Here is a 21,008-nt window from a genome sequence, read left to right on the forward strand (position 1 = left end):
AACCCATTCGCTTCAACTCGCTACCCTCAGTCATAGTTGGTCTGCTTGTAGCATATCGGAACGCCAATTTTTCGTTCAATTTTTGTTAGCCATTCTCAGCAGTGCAGTACGATCCATGTTTACGATTCATGTGACCTGCCTCTGTTCAGCCGTTGCTGTTCTATCACGTTGTCTGTTCACAGTTGCGTCACCAGCCGTTGACTCGAGCAGCTTTAGAAGAATTGAAATGTTTCTGATGGAGTGGATCTGTGGGTGAAGTCCCCTAAATTCCAAGCTGTACTGACCGACTTATTCATTGTTACTGCTCCCCTACTGAGACCACAGAACTTTCTTTCTCATTTTATGCTACTGGGTCAGCTTAATATGTGGCCATCTGCATACTTTTCATTATGTACTTGGGAATTCTTCTAGCGAAGATACGGAACGAAACCGGGCAAATTCCTTGACATAAATTGCTTCAACAAAGAGCAGAATGTTATCGCCCATATCCCGAGAATGTGCATCTCGGAAATGATGAATTCAATTTTATTGGCTGCTCGCCTGCTTTTGATGTATCTCCGGACACTGGTTGCAGGGGGTCGATAGCATGAGTGGTGGATGTCCACATCCCAACATGGAACTTGAAGGCCGGAGGCTATTGCTGTCTACGAAGTAGGAACAGTAGCAGATCTGCCAACACAATACAACACTTGTGCAATCCCAAATGTTTTGTAGCACATCATCCATTGCGCACCGCTGAGCAGGTTTCTCAGCAGCAAACAATCTCTATGTGTCCCTGTGTTGATCCGAACGACATCGTCGATTACGTTAGGTGTAGACACAGAATAATCGACAAAGGACCATGGATCAAAGGAAACGTGTCACTAGGTCACATTCCTCAACGTTTATTACTGCATAGGGTAGACGGTCGAGCTCAGTCAGAGCGTCATCCTGAGAAACTGTTGATTGAACTCCATGCATGAAACCGTTGCTAGTAAAGAAATAGCACCGTAGGAGCTATAAACCATATCGATATTATTGCTGATCACTTGCATATCTTCTATCTTGAGGGTCGCAGAAAACCCCGACATCTTTCAGCAGGATAGTGATAGCTTTAAAAACTCCATAACTGAAGTAGAGTGGTTTGAGGCGTTTGATAGTGGACTTGCTTTGGCGTCTTGGTCACCCATAAAGCGTAGACCCTTTATTATGTAGGGAACTGCGACAGCTTTGTGATTACACATCAGGTGCCACGTACCTGAGGTAACCTATTAAGGATCTGTCTAATCCATGCCAAGTTGGTTCTCGGTAATGTTATGTCACAAGTTGAGCCAGTGCGTTAATAAGCATACATGTATTTTCAGGCAAAGTATTTCATATCTGGTACTACGGGCCACACAACATTCTATACCAAATTCTTACGGGAACAACTTAAGCAGATAGCAATCTTCAATGACTAATGAAGTTCTTGTCCTGACTAGCCAAAAAATGAAACAGTCAACAATTGGTTTCCAATGGATCCGTTCGCGGAAAAGATTAAATTTTCCTTTGTATTAAAGTTCTCTCCGAATTCTCACTAGAAACGGCATCTAGAACCACATTCGCAGACGAAATAATCGAGCTGCCCGAAATTAAGGAGGAGGAAGACAAATTTAATATTCAGTGTGCATCACACAAAGGTTAATGATAAAGCAAATAAGAGAGTGATGAAGAATTTTAAAAAGGAAAATCACAACATGGGTTTCAAGAGAAGTAGGGAAAAAAATAGTGATTCACGAAGTGACAGAATGTTACGAAGCAAACATAGTCACAAATGATGGTAAAAGAAAATGAACATCGGTACATAGGCCTGGACGAGGATACCTTCTGTTAAAAATAGAGCTGCAATTGTATCATATATTATAATGGATTAGAAAAAGCAGTTATTGAAATCAAAGAATTACACGGAGCCGAATTGTAGGGTACAGGTGATATGGTCAATAGTAGACATCTGCAACGGGAGGCTATAGGAGGATGTTAAAAACTGATGGACATATAAAGTATGATGTGAAGAGGAACTCGAAAGTAAGATAAAGAGCAACCGCATTCAGCGGCGATAGTGATGCACATTGCGTTTCGAGCTCTGTGGGCTCATCTGCAAGTGTTTTGGCAGTCTACATTAATTCCTTTCTTTCCAAACTTAGGTTAGCAACTCGAAATAATACACGGTGAAAGATTACTTGGTAATAACATGTTAGTGAGCGTAGAGCATCCAGGGTTAATTAACTTGACTATGGAAACAGTGTCCATCACATATTAGTCTAGTGTTGAAACTGAAGACCACAAACAGAATAATGAAGTATTAAATTTTGACTTTACATAAATTATTTCCGCTTGAGAATCCAACAACGTCCCCACCCCACCGTTCGACTGCTGCAAAATCTCAACCAAGCCTGATACTGAAATAAGCTCCCTCGGCACTGTACGAAATAAGATTACAAAAAGAGAACAAGGAAACAGACAATAGTGGAATTCCAATTAGATTCTGCAGCGAATACACTTCAGTACTAGTTTCTTTGTACCGATTATTTCTCGTGCAGCAGACAGACTCGTTCGACTGGGAAAAGCGCGCAGGTCAGTTCCTCAGTTCCTTTAACTGAAAAAGCGGATGAACCAGTGCACAGAACTGCAGGCAAGTATCCTAACCAAACACGGCACTATCAATACGAAAACAGCTGGAGGAAAATGAATCTATGTCTATCAACTTCGTGGATCGAGGGCGCTGGGAATACACTTCGCTTTGAAACTTCCTGGCAGATTAAAACTGTGTGCCCGACCGAGACTCGAACTCGGGACCTTTGCCTTTCGCGGGCAAGTGCTCTACCAACTGAGCTACCGAAGCACGACTCACGCCCGGTACTCACAGCTTTACTTCTGCCAGTACCTCGTCTCCTACCTTCCAAACTTTACAGAAGCTCTCCTGCGAACCATGCAGAACTAGCACTCCTGAAAGAAAGGATATTGCGGAGACATGGCTTAGGCACAGCCTGGGGGATGTTTCCAGAATGAGATTTTCACTCTGCAGCGGAGTGTGCGCTGATATGAAACTTCCTGGCAGATTAAAACTGTGTGTCCGACCGAGACTCGAACTCGGGATCTTTGCCTTTCGCGGGCAAGTGCTCTACCAACTGAGCTACCGAAGCACGACTCACGCCCGGTACTCACAGCTTTACTTCTGCCAGTACCTCGTCTCCTACCTTCCAAACTTTACAGAAGCTCTCCTGCGAACCATGCAGAACTAGCACTCCTGAAAGAAAGGATATTGCGGAGACATGGCTTAGCCACAGCCTGGGGGATGTTTCCAGAATGAGATTTTCACTCTGCAGCGGAGTGTGCGCTGATATGAAAATTCCTGGAAGATTAAAACTGTGTGTCCGACCGAGACTCGAACTCGGGACCTTTGCCTTTCGCGGGCAAGTGCTCTACCAACTGAGCTACCGAAGCACGACTCACGCCCGGTACTCACAGCTTCTGCATGGTTCGCAGGAGAGCTTCTGTAAAGTTTGGAAGGTAGGAGACGAGGTACTGGCAGAAGTAAAGCTGTGAGTACCGGGCGTCAGTCGTGCTTCGGTAGCTCAGTTGGTAGAGCACTTGCCCGCGAAAGGCAAAGGTCCCGAGTTCGAGTCTCGGTCGGGCACACAGTTTTAATCTGCCAGGAAGTTTAATATCAGCGCACACTCCGCTGCAGAGTGAAAATCTCATTCTGGACACTTTGCTTTGTGTCACACATGATATCTTGCTTGTAGGAGAAGCGACTTGTGTTTGAAGTTGAATTCTGTTGCCAACTGACAATTAATGTACGTTCGTAGGAATACCTAATTATGCTTGCGTCTGACGAGCGAAACAGTTCAACATAATTCTGATAATACGTGACCTGTCGCTGTGTTCTGAACGATAGCTGCTTTGGTGGCTGTTTCCTGTGAGAGACGCCTAAGATTTCTGTGCTTCTAATTTTTGCTAGCACACGTTTTACTTCATTAAGATGTTGAGTCAGTTCCTGCTCACTTTCGGTGTTCTCTGTCATATCGTCACCAAATTGCAGGCTGTTGATTTTCCGTCCATCTAATCTTCTCATAGCCTCCTTAACATACAAACTAAGTACCAGTGGTGACAATGAGCAACCTTGTGTTACACCATGTCACGTAAATCGTCTCTTGTTTATAGAAACCTAAATATTGCAAACGGAACTCGCGTGATTTAGGCATGGCATGAGGTGCGGTAGATACTAGAGAAAGGGGTTTCTGGAGTATAGTAGGTCAATGGTGAAAATGAAAAAACCAAGTAGCAGGAGACAGATGACATGAAAGGCAGATACACTTTGTCCTTTTAGAGCGATTCAGCAGCGCTATTCAGTTCAAATACTTTCTCAACCTGTAAGAAACTCCTCACAAAGCTATATACAATCTAATCATAGCTGTACTAAGTACAGTCATTTGGCTTCAACTTCCCCTTTCAAGTACAGTAATATTAATTTCACCTTTTAGTTTCAAAGCGAAATTCAACCACGCTTCTGTGTCCGAAATCCGATAACTGGCTACGAAGAAAGTATAGTATTTGGAAAACAAGATTATATCATTTTAAAATGTAACCGAATGTTGTCTTATGCACGAGTTCGTGGCATTAGAGACAACATGCATCATAACGAATACGAAGAAAACAGATGGTCAACTGCTGTAATGCTGGGATAAGTGCTCTACACGGGAAATGTGTTCTGCATCTGTAGTGTCTAGCTGCTGTATACTTCTTTCTTTCAAACCAAGAAGCGACAGATATTATAATATTAGTCACCCCACTGACATAGCTTTGGAGCTCTGTAGATGCTGTGATAATGGTGCCACTTTCCCACTGACGAATACATTTGACTCGCAGCCATATAACTCGGAGTAAGGACAACGGTTGTATTACCATCCTCACTAATAGAAATCAGAGACAAGTGTAACGCCTTGTCAGTTGCACTCTGTTTTTCGGGCGGGAAGGAGCGCCTGGTCCCCGGCACGAATCCACCAGGCGGATTTGCGTCGAAGTCCGGTGAACCGGCCACTCTATAATGGTTTTTAGGAGGTTTTCCATCTGCCTCGCGAATGCGGGCTGGTTCCCCTTATTCCGCCTCAGATACACTACGTCGGCGATTGCTGCGCAAACAAGTTCTCCACGTACGCGTACACCACCATTACTTTACCACCCAAACATAGGGGTTACACTCGTTTGGTGTGAGACGTTCCCTGGGTGGTCCACCGGGGGCCGAACCGCACAGTAACCCTATACAAATACACAGTTTTCCAAGATCGACAGGAATTGCTGACGTCAGTTAATGCAGGACTGTATCAACCAGTTGTCGAGGAAACACTGCGAAGTTAACTGCCTGCTATGGACATCTAGACTCCGGTACATCGCAGAATACTCAGGCTTATAGCCACACTTAAGGCTGCGCGTCTGCTGTGGACCAGACTGTAGAAAAGCTGCACAGAAGGCACTGGAGAGATGTAATGTCGTAAGACGAGTCACAATTTTGCCACTTTTCAAATGGGAAGAAGTTTCAGGTGCACTGACGGCCAGATGACGGGTTTACCCGACAGTCTGTCAAGACTGTAGTTTGAGTTGATAGTGATTCTGTGACGATATGGTAGTGATTTTCGTAGCATGAATTGGAGCCATCAATTCAGTTTACTGTGAAAATTAACCAATGAATTCATTTCAAGATTCTCATTGACGTGTTTCAATCTCTCAAGAAGTCCACATCCATGTTTGGAGGGCTACACGTATATGATGCTGCTGGTCTGAAAAAGATTCATGTATCGTATCGCACCACGACTGCCCCATTAAGTCAAACTATCAGAATTGTATGGGAGCAGTTGACACAGTGGTAGCAATGTAGAACTCTTCATACCTGAACCTAGTGTTTCCTGGAATACAGTCGCTGATGGGTAGTTCTGGATATTTTATAGCTGAAGAAACGTATGGACAGCTTTCCTCCCCAAACTGAGTTCGTTATTAGATTCAGGGTCATGTCAGACTGCCACAGCCCGCCACACTCGGGGAGGCATGTCTCAGCATGTGTGGCTTCTCGCTAGCCCGCCAACCAACTTCAGACTGGCGAGTCCATGCTGGCACAGGGCTGGGGCACTTAGGTCGTCCACGTCGTCTTGCCTGGCTTGCCCGTAGCTCGAGAGCTGTGTTCAGGCCCAGGCCGCAACACTCACTCCGTGTGTTGTGTTACACGTTTCACACTCATCTTGAATGCTCATAATGGTTCACGAAACATACAAAATGTCTAGGATACGCTAAGGCTGTAAGCTCTTTTTTATCACATAGACAGCCACATATATTTTTATATGTCCATGCAAGAGATCTAACAAAAATAAAATTTAAGGAATACACCCATTAGAAACATAGTTACCACAAACACACCCTATAAAAATTAACGAAGCACCCTGATGGAATTTTCCAAGTGTAACGGAAATCGGTATAAGCAATGTACGTGTACCGACAAGCAAATGATTATAATTTCAGAAACGTTGTTTGATTTACTAACGAGAACGAGCATCAAAAATTTTGCAGGTATTAGACTTGCCATTGTTTGCCACAGTTGATGGGTATTCTCCTCAGAGATGTCGTGCTAAATTCTATCAAATTGGTGCGTTAGAACGTCAAAATCGAAATCTGCATATAGGGCTCGGTCCCTAATGCTCCAAATGCTCCCAATTCGGTGGAGATCTGACGACCTTGCTGGCCATGGTAGGGTCTGCCGAGCACGAAGACAGCCATTACGAACTCTCTCCGTGTGCGGGCGTGCACTGTCTTGCTGACATGTAAGAGGAGGAAGGTTTGCCTTGAAGGCTTGTAGAAAATCGTCGACGTACCGCTGTGCTGTTAAAGTGCGGCAGATGACAACCAAAGGGGTCCTGCTGTGAAATGAAATGGCACCCCAGACCATCACTCCTGATTGTCTAGCCATATGGTATCACACCGGTGTCTGGGGCGTCTTCAAACACGTTTTCGCTGGTCATTGAGTCTCAGTTAGAGGTGAGACTCATCTACGCAAGTCAGTAAGATTCCAGGCCTAAGATGTGTCCGGACATGCCCCAGATAGCCTTATGAACCACCAAAACTGTAGCCTGCCACATGGCCTGACAACCAGGATTGTTGATCTGAGGTGCCACTCCTTTTCACAGCAAGGCCCCTTTGGTTATCATCCTGCGACACATTTAGGGCGCAGCTGTATGTAGCCGATATTGTACGCCCCATTTAGCTGCCCTTCTTGGCAAGCAATCATGGCCATACATTTCAGCAATATAATGCCCGCCCGCGCTCAGCGAGAGATTCGTCTGGTTGTCTTAGTGCTTCCAAGACTTACCTTATCCAGAAATATCGTCAGATCCCTCCCGAATTGGAAATGGTTGTGGCGTTTTGCACAGGACCCTCCTGCCAGCTCGAGATATGGACGACCTAATGCACTAGTTGGATAAAATTTGGCACAATGTCCCACAGGAAGATATCCAATATCTCTATCAATCAATGCCAACTACCTGCATATGGGTCACAGGTGAACCAATGCGTTATTGACTTAATAAAGTTGTGATGAAGATGATAACAATTTTAGTTGGCGGCCGCTCATCAGCGCCACAATTTGTGAGCCTCTTTCTCTTAAATAAATCATTCACTTTTTCTGAAACTGTGATCATTTATTTTTCTGTACAAGACATGTGCTGATTTCCACCCCATTCGGATAATTTCAGCGTGGTGCGTCGCGTTTTTTTTGTCTGAGAGTGTATCTTACCTATGTAACGGTCTCTAGATACAAAAAACATGAAGCTTACTTGATCACTTCATACTGAAAAAAGAACATTGTTATTTACATGTACCTACATGAAAGAAAATGTGCAATTTTACAGCAAACGATTTTGATTAAAATCTTACAAAAATAATTATCTATTAGCAGGCTGCCATTCGCATTTTGAGAACTATTTTTACACTCTTTTCTCTGAAACGGCAACTCTTGTGGGATTAAAATTATCTTCCGCCAAGGCGCTACTGGCAAGAATAATTTAAATTTTGCTTGCTACCCTAATGAAGTTCAGAAAGCAATTCTGCTCTAATTTCCACCAGGACAGAAACCTATTTGCTTCTCCGCTGTAATGCTCATCAGTCGATGATTTAAGCCCCACTATACAGTCTCTAGCCATCGGACGTGAAGCCAACATCAGTTATATAACAAAGCCCAAAGAATCCCCATTTGATACAGCCACTTTCCCCTCTCAAAGATAATGTCTCTATGAAGTCTTTTGAAAATTCGTTCTAGGATAGAAAGTTCTAGGTTAACTTATCTTCTCAGATTCAGATTGTTTTAATCTGACACGTTAAGTTAATCTTTTACTCGAGTTACGTTTTCCCTTGCACTATGTAAGAGATACTAAATAAGGGATACTCAGTAGCTCCCCATTGTCTCCTTTGACATAGAAGTGTGTTAGCAGCTTTCATGCATCACCATCCAGCCATTTCAGTATCTCTCGCCAGATTAGGTGCATTTCAGACCAAACCAACTTAAACAATATTAGTTGAAGGAACGCAAAGAGCTTCGGTTTCCTTCACTCAATGATATTACTTACACAACTGTAACGGTGGTTAATCTTTTGTTCATCATGCAGATTCTTCACTTGACACATATACAGACACTGGGGACATGTTGTTTCTGTGTGGCTCAGAGCGTACCATTTCCATTAATTGCGTGCAACGATAGTTGGAGAACTTCACTGCTATGCTATACCTATAAATAATTTCATCTCACATCTTAAAACTTATTTGTGTGAGTCTACTGAAGTAACTGAGTAGGTGAAACTTCTTTGTGTTTACTGAAACTGCTTAGTGAAACTGAACCTACTGACTCGTTACTAATTTTTATCATTTCAACACTGACCTATAGACTTTCCCCTATTCATTTATTATCCACAATATACAAGTCCAACGCAATCTGACTGCTCTAAAATTACAACATGACTTCAAATAATTAACATAGAAGTGTGGCCCTGAAATGGAAGAAATCCTAAAAATTACCCATAATTTTTCATAATTCACTTACGTCACAGAAAATCTTCACTACACCAACCACAGCAATTACATCAAGCAGAACCTACATCCAGCTAAATAAAAAGATTCTCACTACTATAACCACTAACAACTAGAAGCACAGGTTTAGCAAAAGAAAGACTTTGTTGCAGAATACACAAATGTATTTAGCAGATTTTACCTTATTCATGTGACATCCAGATCCAAACATTATATAATCGTCAATAAATCCACTACCCAACCATTACCAACTACATCCATTCTCATTTTACAATGCATGTCCCACCAACACTGAGTCTCCATGAAAGAACCATGTCCAAGCCGTCCCCTCGCTAACTGATAACTACTAGTCCATCCAAACACAGAGTTTCTTACCGAGGGCGCAGAGTGCTGTCAGATATATTAATTACAATCTCTACCACTGCCGACATGTTGTTGTGGTCTTCAGTCCTGAGACTGGTTTGATGCAGCTCTCCATGCTACTCTATCCTGTGCAAGCTGCTTCATCTCCCAGTACCTACGGCAACCTACATCCATCTGAATCTGTTTATTGTACTCATCTATTGGTCTCACTCTAAGATTTTTACCCCCCCCCCCCCCCCCCCCCCACACTGCCTTCCGATACAAAATTGGTGATCCCTTGACGCTTAAGAATATGCCCTACCAACCGATCCCTTCTTCTAGTCAAGTTGTGCAACAAATTTATCTTCTCTCCAATTCTATTCAGTACCTTCTCATTAGTTATGTGAGTTACACATCTAATCTTAAGCATTCTTCTGTAGCATCACATTTCGAAAGCTTCTATTCTCTTCTTGTCTAAACTATTTATTGTCCACGTTTCACTTCCATACATGACGACACTCCATACAAATACTTTCAGAAATGACTTCCTGACATCTAAATCTATACTCGATGTTAACAAATTTCTCTTCTTCAGAAAAGCTTTCCTTGCCATTGCCACTTTACATTTTATATCCTCTCTACTTCCACCATGCTTCCCAAATAGAAAAACTCATATACTACTTTAAGCGTCTCATTTCCTAATTCCCGCCGCATCACCTGATTTAATTCGATTACATTCCATTGTTTCGTTGATGTTCAACTTATATCCTCCTTTCATGACACTGTCCATTCCGTTCAGCTGCTCTTCCAAGTCCTTTGCTGTCTCTGGCAGAAATACAACATCATCGGCGAACCTCAAAGTTTTTATTTCTTCTCCATAAATTTTAATTCCTACTCCAAATTTTTCTTTTGTTTCCTTTACTGCTTGCTCAATATACAGATTGAATAATATCTGGGATAGGCTTCAATACTGTCTCACTCTCTTCCCAATAACTGCTTCCCTTTCATGCCCCTCGACTCTTAAAACTGCCTTATGGTTTCTGTAAAAATTGTAAATAGCCTTTCGCTCCCTTTATTTTACCCCTGCCACCCTTAGAACGTGAAGGAGAGTACGCCAGTCAACACTGTCAAAAGCTTTCTCCAAGTCTCCAAATTCTAGAAACGTAGATTTGCCTTTCCATAATCTATTTTCTAAGATAAATTTTAGGGTGAGTACCGTCTCACGTGTTCCAACGTTTCTATGATATCCAAACTGATCTTCCCCAAGGTCAGCTTCTACCAGTTTATCCAATCGTCTGCAAATAACTCGTGTTAGTATTTTGCAGGCGTGGCTTATTAAACTGATAGTTCGATCATTTTCACATCTGTCAACACCTGCTTTCTTTGGGATTGGAATTATCATATTCTTCTTGAAGTCTAAGGGTATTTCGTCTGTCTCATACATCTTGCTCACTATATGGTAAAGTTTTGTTAGGCCTGGCTCTCCGAAGCCTGTCAGTAGTTCTAATGGAATGTTGTCTACTCCCGGAGCCTTGTTTGAACTTAGGTCTTTCAGAGCTCTGTCAAACTCTTCACGCAGTATCATATCTCCCATTTCATATTCATCTACATCCTCTTCCATTTGCGTAGGCCATTCATATATACCTTCCCCCTTTCTGCTTTTCCTTCTTTGCTTATAACTAGGTTTCCATCTGAGCCCATGATATACATGCAAATGATTCTCTTTTCTCCAAAAGTCTCTTTAGTTTTTCTGTTGGCAGTACCTATCTTAACCCCTAGTCATATACGCCTATACAGCCTTACATTTGTCCTCTGGCCATCCCTGCTCACCCATTTTGCACTTATTGTCTGTCTCATTTTTGAGACGTTTGTATTACTTTTTGCCTGCTTCATTTACTGCATTTTTGTATTTTCTCCTTTCATCAATTAAATTCAGTACATCTTCTGTTACGCAAGGATTTCTATTAGCTCTCATCTTTTTACCTACATGATCCTCTGCTGCCTTCGCTATTTCATTTCTCAAAGCTACCCAGTCTTCTTCTACTGTATTTCTTTCCCCCATTCTTGTTAATTGTTCCCTAATGCCCTTCCTTAAACTCTCAACAACCTCTGGTTCCTTCAGTTTATCCAGGTCCCTTTTCCTCAAATTCCCACCTTTTTGCAATTTCTTCAATTTTAATCTAAAGTTGATTTCCAATAGATTGTGGTCAGAGTCCACATCTGCCCCTGGAAATGTCTTACAATTTAAAACTTGATTCCTGAATCTCTGTCTTACCATTATATAAACTATCTGAAACCTTCTAGTATCTGCAGGGTTCTTCCACGTATACAACCTTCTATCATGATTCTTGAACCAAGTGTTACATATTATTAAGCTATGCTCTGTGCAAAATTCTACCAGGAGGCTTTTATTTCTTACTCCCATTCCATATTCTCCTACTACGTTTCCTTCTCTTCCTTTTCCTACTGTCGATTTCCAGTCACACATGACTATTAAATTTTCATCTCCCTTCACTATCTGAATAATTTCTTTTATCCCACCATACATTTCATCAACCTCTTTGTCATCTGCGGAGCTAGTTGGCATATAAACTTGTTCTACTGTGGTAGCCGTGGGCTTCGTATCTATCTTGGCCACAATAATGCGTTCACTATGCTGTTTGTTGTAGCTTACCCGCATTCATATTTTCGCATTCCTTATTAAACCTCCTCCTGCAATACCCCTAGTTAACTTTGTATTTATAACCCTGTATTCACCTGACCGGAAGTCTTGTTCCTCCTGCCACCAAACTTCACTAATTCCCACTATATCTAACTTTAACCTATCCATTTCCATTTTTAAATTTTCTAACCTACCTGCCAACATAAAAACATATGAGCAAGCTACTTATAAGCTCTTACATGTTACTTTTGTTGTTTCTGCCATCCAAAATTGCAAAATGCCATGCAAAACATGATTGATACAGTTTATTGTTTTGCTTTCCAAACAGTTGTTTTGTACACTCTTAGGTACTTTGATTGTAAGGGAATCGTATCTTGTGCTAGGTGCTCAAATACATTTCGACCGTTTCAACTTCTTACTCATAAGGAATGTCAGAAAAGTGAGATATAGTAGTTTATTGAAAGAAAACTGGTGAAAAAACACCTAATGAATGTCCTCTTAATTTTGCCGAACTCTGAGGCACTAGGAGAAAGTGTTCACATTACGGATCACCCCATCTCGAAAAGACAGCTAGTGATGAGTTTGTAAGGTAGAGAATCCCTGGGCGAGTTCACCCTGAATTTCGACACATGAGCTATTTGTGAAGTCGGCAAAGAGGGGTGTTACTAAAATAACTAGACATGTAAAAAAAATTGTTTATGCTATGCTGACGGATTTTCTGCGCTTCACCAGCCTCGTAACGATGAGGATTGCATAAGGCTTATGAAATTCTGTCGCCCGTAAGTGATGTGAGATAAACTGAAAAGTTTCTTTACAGAAAGAATTCTCTTTACTGATGGAACGGCCCTTACAGTTCATGTGACAATGACTGGAACAATCATCTTTTGTTTGGTCACTGAGAATTCATCCTGCCTATAGCTGACAACATCAAGGTAATCGAGTGTAATGTGTGATGTGGAACCATTTTTTTTTGTTATTTTTTTTTTTTTTTGTGGTACGTAATATGGAACCAAACTGCTGTGGTCATCGGTCCCGAAGCGTACACACTACTTGACCTATCTTGAAATAATTTACGCTAAGGACAACACACACACACACACACACACACACACACACACACACACACACACACACACACACACACACCCATGCCCTAGGGAGGACACGAACCTCCGACAGGGGAAGCGCCGCGAACCGTTACGAAGCGCCTAAGACCATGCAGCTACCCCGCGCGGCCTACCTGGAACTGAAGAAATGTTAACACGTATGCACAATTTCTTATCGAAGTGCTACCGGATTTCGTAGATGAAGCGCCACCTGAAATACGTATACATGTCATACAAGGTAGCAAGTCGTTTATGTTTGGAAAGGTACATACTCCTCTCTTTCCAGAACGCTAATAAGAACGAGAGGTTGTTACCAGCTGGGTTGTAAATTTGCCTTATTTGAAGCTACTGGACTTCGTTCATTGTTGTAAGTGCAAATATGAAATCTAGGGACAAGTGAGGACGTAGTATTGTTGTCATCTGGGCAACGATGTTTAAGGCATACCTCCAGTTTGATCAAAAGCGCCACCGACTGCAAACGTGTACACAAAAGACGGTGGTTACTGAAAGCACTTCCTTACCTGATTTTATATAAGTATTTATGACGTTGTAGAAACACGAGCAGAAGTGTTACCGCAGTAAGATGACGAATAAATCTCCATCTCCAGATGGTATGCCGCAGGAACCTCATGCAGCGGAGTGTAATAATTATCATCGTTGATTTGGACGTTACACTTAACCATTCCGAATTTCACGGCCTTTTTAATTTTATACGATTCCTTGTTCATCAATCTGGTTTTCGTGCTGCTGCACTGCAGCCTGCGACGTCAGTTATTTCTTGGATGTGTTCCAATCTCTTTCTTCCTCCAGTTTTTACCTCCTACAGCACCTTCGTGAAGTATCGAAGTTACTCCCTGATGGCTTAACACATGTCTTTATGAAGTCGCTTCCTCTTGTCAGTGCTTTCCTTATGCTGCTTTCTTCTCCGATTCTGCAGAGAACCTCCTCACTCCTTAAACTGTATTATCAGTTCACCTAATTTTCAGTATTCTTCTATAGCAAAATATCTCAAACGCTTTTATTCTCTTCTGTTCCAGTTTTCCTACAGTGAATGTTTCACTACAATTCAATGCTGTGCTTCAAATGTACAATCTCAGAAATTTCTTCTCCCGATGGAGGCCTATGTTTTATACTAGTAGAATTCTTTTGGCACGAAAACCGTCATTGTCTGTACTAGTCTGCTACTTGCTTCGCCCGACGCGAGTTATTTTGTTTCCAAGGTAGAAAAATAACTGAATTTTGTCTACTTCCTGACCAGAAATTTCTAGGTTAAGCTTCTTGCTATATTCATTTCTGCTGCTTCTCAGTACTTCTATCATACTTCGATTTAGTCTCAATCCGTATTATGCTCTCAGTAGTTCATCCTCTAATGTTTCTTCACCTTCACTGAGGATAGCAATTTTGTGAGCGAATCTTTTCAATGTTATCTTTTCATCTTGAATTTTCATCTCACTCTCGAGCCTTTCTTTCATTTCCATTGTTTTGTAGGATGTGTAGATTGACCAGTACGATCGAAATACTGTACCCTCGTCTTACAGCCTCTTTAATCCGAGCACATCGTTCGTATTCTTCCAGTGATACTGCTCCTTCTCTGCTTTTTGTATTCATCTGTGTTTTTCTACTGCTTACTTTTCTAGGAGCTCCAAACATCTTGCACCATTTCCAGGTCGACAGATCCTGTAAACGTGTGTTAATTTTTCTTTATTCTTGTTTCCATTATGAAACCCAATGATAGGGCCGCCTTTTGCGCCCTTATATTTTCTAAAGTAAAAGCGTAATATGACCCAACATATCCTGAATTTTCTTTTCCATTATTCTAAACATTACTATTGTCAGGAACTCAAATATGTGAACTGTCAAGGAGTGCGCGACAATTCTCACACTTATCTGGCACTTCTCTCATCTGAGTTGTGTGGATAATTTTCCGGAAGTCTGATGGGCTGTCGTCAGTTATTATATAGCATGAATGATAGTTTATTTGGCGCCCTCCCAGCGTTTAGAAATTCTGATGGATTGCTGTCTGTTCGCTCTGCCTTATTACATCTCAAGTCTTCAAAAACTCTTAAACTATGACTCCAAAACCGCCATTCCGACTCCTACTTTTTCTATCAAGCCATCAGACAATTCATCACTCCTATGTAGGCTATCATTGTACTAATTCTACCTATGCTCTCTCTCTTCCGAATTTAACAGTGGGTCTTCAATTGCACTGTTAATGTTGCCACACTAGCATTTAATTTCACCGAAAGTTGTATTGACCATTTTATTTTATGAATCAGTCATTCTAATGGCCCATTCCTTTTCGATTTGTTACATTTGTCTTGTAAACATTTCGCGCTGGGTGCCCTGCAGTTCCTTTAATTTTATTCTTAGATGATTTGATTTATTTTCATATACCTGTCTTTCCTTTAACATTTTTGTTCTGAATTTTTTCATCTGCCCTTACTGTTTCTCAAGATTTCTTCGCATTTACCTTTCTTCTGCCTGGTTTATCCGTCCAACATCTCTGATTGTTCCTTTTAGAGACGTCAACTAGTTATCTTCAACAGAAATGCCTATTCTGGAATTCCTTATCACAACAACTACATCCATAGCGAGCTTCAAGCGCATCTAATCACTCCTCAGTGTTTCAGTATCCCACTTCATTAAACAATGATTCTTCTGGACAATTCTCTCAAACTTTGGTCTGTTGTTCATCGTTACTATAATGGGATATGAGTCTATATCTTCTCCTTGTTACGTCTTATAATGTAATTTATGATTTTGGAACTTCTGTCTGACCACGATGTAATCCAGCTAGATTCATCCTGTGTCTCTTTCTTTTGTGACTCTTGAACAATATATTTGCTATTACTACCTGAAATTTATTTATTTTGTATTACTAGCTGAAATTTATTGTAAGACTCAATTAGTCTTTCTCCTCTGCCATGTCTACTTCCAGGTCCCTGTACTCCCGTAACCGTTTCTTCTACCCGTTCTCCTACAATTGCATTTCAATCCTCCATGATTATTAGATTTTCATTTCGCTTTGCGTACCGAATTACTCGTTCTACAACCCCATATAGTTGATATGTCTCTTCATCTTCTTCTTGCAACGTCGGCATGTATACCTAAACTAATGTTGTCATCGTTCGATTACTGTTCAATCTCATGAAGACAACATCACTGAACCGTTAACAGCAAATCAAACTCTGTCCCACTCTTCCTATCCATAACGAATCCTAATCCGCTAATTTCCTGTTGCTGTTGATTGGTCATTATATCTTGAGTGATTCTTTGCATTTCCTTTTTCAGATTCCCTAACTCACCTATCTAGTTGAACCTCCTCGCAACACGTTTAGTGAGTGGAAGGGCTGGTTGAAACTGGTGTGTACACTGTATCTAACCACATTACATTTATTGCAAATATAAACATCCAAGAATTTTTTCTCTAGAAAATAATACTAAACCAGCGACTAACACTTTATTACAAGGATTCAAAACTCAAAAAATTCCCAGTGAATGTTACATACACCTATAATAAAACGACACAAATAGCTTCCCACGCAATTATGATAAAATAGAATACAGGTGATTTCCACACACAATTACAATAAATTAGAATACATATGACTTACCGCGCAGTTAATTGTAATAAAATAGACACTAACCTCTTAATTCTAACTAACATTTGAGTGTAATTTACTGACTCCGTTATAAAGTTAGAAACAACGCCACCAGTTTTAGAGAATACGCCCCTATCAATTATGATTTTTTTTGACTGAACAGTATACTGCAATGCACTTAAACAAAGAACAACGCAATCCTCTGCACTTATATCACCAATTTCCAAAATTGACATAATTCACTAACTGTCTATGTAACATAACTCAACACTGTCCTTACTCTTCAGTAGGAGTCATTCCCGATAAACGGCAGGCCACTACAACCCAGTCAATGTGACCTACCCAAACGTACCATTAGCCAATACACATGCAGTAACTCTCCACAGCGGCCACTAGAAAGCATCACCACCCCATCAAGTGTCGCTTGCTTTCTCTAATATCAGCCTCAACTTTTACACAAAACAACATTCATGTCTGCAGTGGTACAACGAACAGCGTCCTGTGTGGAGAGCGAGATGGCTTTTTGGTACTTGCAGTCCGAAGGATGAAAGAGGAAGGGCGCTCCAGCGCTGTGTCCAGTAAGCCGCTGCTGTAACAAGGCGACGCCACAGTCTCTCTGCTCGCAGTGCCACGTTGCGTCAAGGAGCACGTGCGGCAATTCAAGCCAGAGCATCTCGGTACAACCGCACTAGTCAAACACATCAAAGGAATTCGCAGTTGCGAGTAAGGACTATCATCAGCTGCTGAATGGGATAACGAGAATGAAAATTTTTGCCGGACCGGGACTCGAATCAGTATTTCCCGCTTTTCGCGAGCGGCCGCCTTACCATTTGAATATTCGTGCTCAACTCACGGCCAGACCCAAGGGTCCATAAGTCGTCAACCTGTACTCGTACATCCATTATGTATATTCCCGTACAGGTCAGACGTTGTACTTGAAAGTCGCTTGCCCGGTATCAGCAAATAAATATGATATAGCAGTGCCTGTGTTATTCTGATTACAATGCAAAGTTTCTGTGGACATGCATGTACGTAGAAAGGTACTTTACATCGAATCAGAATACCATAGGCACTGTAATATCGCGGTCGACAAAGCTCTCATAATCCATACTGCGACTCGTAGAGTGTTGCTTGTTCCATCTTTTTGACATGGTCACCTCCCCTGGTACAGCACTCTTAGAAACCCAAATGGGATACTAATCTGGAACAATTTGACAGTTCATAGATCATCACAACTCGAGTTAAAGGACACATGTCGTATGGATACAACTTTATTGTTGTTGTGGTCTTCAGTCCAGAGACTGGTTTGATGCAGCTCTCCATGCTACTTTATCTTGTGCAAGGTTCTTCATCTCCCAGTACCTACTGCAACCTACATCCTTTTGAATCTGTTTAGTGTATTCATCTCTTGGTCTCCCTCTACGATTTTTACCCTCCACGTTGCCCTCCAATACTAAACTGGTGATCAATACCAACCGATCCCTCCTTCTAGTCAAGTTGTGCAACAAATTTCTCTTCTCTCCAATTCAGTTCAATACCTCCTCATTAGTTATGTGATCTACCCATCTAATCTTTAGCACTCTTCTGTAGCACCACATTTCGAAAGCTTCTATTCTCTTCTTGTCTAAACTATTTATCCTCCACATTTCACTTCCATACATGGCCACACTCCACACAAATACTTTCAGAAGCGCCTTCCTGACACTTAAATCTATATTCGATGTTAACAAATTTCTCTTCTTCAGAAATGTTTTCCTTGCCATTGCCAGTCTATATTTTATGTCAGCTCTACTTCATCAGTTATTTTGCTCCCCAAATAGCAAAACTCATTTACTACTTTAAGCGTCTCATTTCCTTAATCTAATTCCCGCAGCTCACCGGAACTAATTCGACTTACGTGTCTTTAATACAGCGGTTTCCATAGTCTTATGCATTCTCATACCTTTGATCATTGCTGATACTTCCATCTTTTAGAGGCAGTTTCCCACTTCACGGACAAGAAAATCTCCTGAACCTACGTCTACTTATTCGCCCCCTATGGTAAGAGTGATGGCAGAATGAGAGTGACTTCTTATCCCGGAAGTCTTCAGCTGCCACTACCGATATTTTTTATCCAACACTGAAGCAGTGGCTAGTTTCAAACCTGTGGGTCAGTATGTTTTGCTAGACTAACCTGCTACCCCTAGGTCACTGGGTGTAGTTACGAGAACGCTAATTTCTGGTCCATGTCAAACTGGAAGTTATGGTCGTGGTGACATCGCATTTTCTAATCGTTTTGACGCTTTTCTCAGATATTTTTACAAAATTTCGGTACTCCAACATTAATCAGTGTTATGTAACGACATAACAAGCAACGAGTTCGATAAAAGAAATTTAATTTGTTAACTGGTTTCAGGTGCTTAGTGCCCTTCTTAACAAGAATGTAGTTATAGTCGCATCATTTGCAAGTGTCAACAAAAAATGCAAGCTGCATATTGGGGTTATCCGATGATAACTGGCGCTACGGATAGGAAATTTAGGAAATAATTCCGAACAGCTGTAGTAGTATACTAGCGGGGAACCTGTCAGCAGCACCAAAGTTCACAAATTTCGCATCAATAGCAACACCTGCCACTAGACCACAGTAACATGCTGTATGCAACTCAATGATGACATTCGCAAAACATACGGTGGTTATATCCTTCGGAAGAAGGATACTAAGCGCCTGAATGAAGTTAAGAAATTTAATTTCTTTTATACAACTTGCAATATTTCAATCTTTACAGTCATCGTATTCAGCTACAAAAAAACTCTTCTTCGAGAAGTGGGAATAGGGCGTACCGGTGACGGATCGGTTACTCGATATGTGTGTCGTGAGAAAGACCGCCTAAATTGGGGTTCTTCACCGCGATTGGCTGCTGTGTTAGGGAGTAGTGCACCGAACTTATAGACTTCCGTTATTAATATTAGAGGAACTGAACAGTGAATTTACTTCATTTCATATGAAAGCCTCTCTCAGTAGTAGGCTGTCATGCTATTATTCCAAAAGTGTTAATTACCAGCAAAATAATAATCAGCTACGTAGAGGCAGACGAAGCACTTCACAGATCTACGGGTCACGTCTAACTCGGATGGGGGGTGAAGTGCTTCGCTGTAAGATCAGAGCTGGATGGGCAGTGTCGGAGAACGGACGTGTTGTCTACCCCGTTGGGTATCAGTTAAGATGTAATGAGGAATCTGAGATTTGTAAACGTAATTGTTCCATTGGCAGTCTCGGAGGACAGACAGGTTTTCTGACGATGTAAGCTTTGGTTAAGAACTCAGTTAGCCATATCTGATTTTTGGACACGTAATTGAGAACTAGTTTGTTAGTAATTGCACAAATACGTAGTTCATTACTCTGTTCTCTGTGAATGTCTGCAGAATACCAGTTAGTTGTGATTCATAATGTGGATTATACTTGTGCAATTTCTTCTATTCTGACGATAAAAAGCGAGGGAGCCCCTTTTAAACAAAGCCGTTCAGAATGTAATTATTTACACCAGTTCCTCGCTACCTGGCTGAAGATAAGAGAGTCAAGACATACTGCTGTTTCGTGTGGGGACAACAAACATAGAAGACAGCAGGTTGGTCAAAATTATTCAAAGTTTACGCTTTCCATTCAAAGCAATGAAAGCAATTAGGCACCTCGCATGTCATACAGTGTAAGTAGAAATGAGATTAGTGACACATGACGTATGGTAACGTAGAGGAGGTATGAAGGAAGGAAATTTCAAGGGACAGAACTTATCACACACACGTGAAGTCGCATCGCTATATCACTCTGTACCTCGACGTAACCTGGTTGCTCATTATTTTAATATATGCAATTACAGTCGCTGAAGATGGATGAAGTAATGAAATTAATTAATGTTTTAACACTGCACACTTACACTGTATCGTTTCATTTGTATACCGTCCTTACCTTAGTACCTTGTTTGATACAAACATTAAGATAGTTAAACGTGCTCCTTTGCGATATATCACTTGCTAAAAACCTTGTTTCAAAAGCTTGAAACGTTCACGAAATTAAGAGCGTATTACGTCTTAACCGACCACACAATCTAACGTGAACATTTCTGAATGATATTCTTGTAATACGTAACCGATTGACGCTCTTGTTTATACTTACTGTATAATAAATTCCAGCTAGAATTACACTAGGATATATTTCGGTCTGTCACAACTAGAAGT

General features: G+C 41.3%; 1 non-coding gene across 1 annotated transcript; it reads right to left on the bottom strand.

The window, feature by feature from the left end:
- Positions 1-3,387: 3,387 nt before the first annotated feature.
- Trnas-cga (transfer RNA serine (anticodon CGA)) lies at positions 3,388-3,462 on the bottom strand. Its single transcript has one exon. It is a non-coding gene; the product is annotated as a tRNA-Ser (tRNA).
- Between the last annotated feature and the right edge of the window lie 17,546 nt (positions 3,463-21,008).

Source organism: Schistocerca gregaria, chromosome 6 (assembly GCF_023897955.1).
Source record: "Schistocerca gregaria isolate iqSchGreg1 chromosome 6, iqSchGreg1.2, whole genome shotgun sequence".
NCBI classification, from domain to species: Eukaryota; Metazoa; Arthropoda; class Insecta; order Orthoptera; family Acrididae; genus Schistocerca; species Schistocerca gregaria.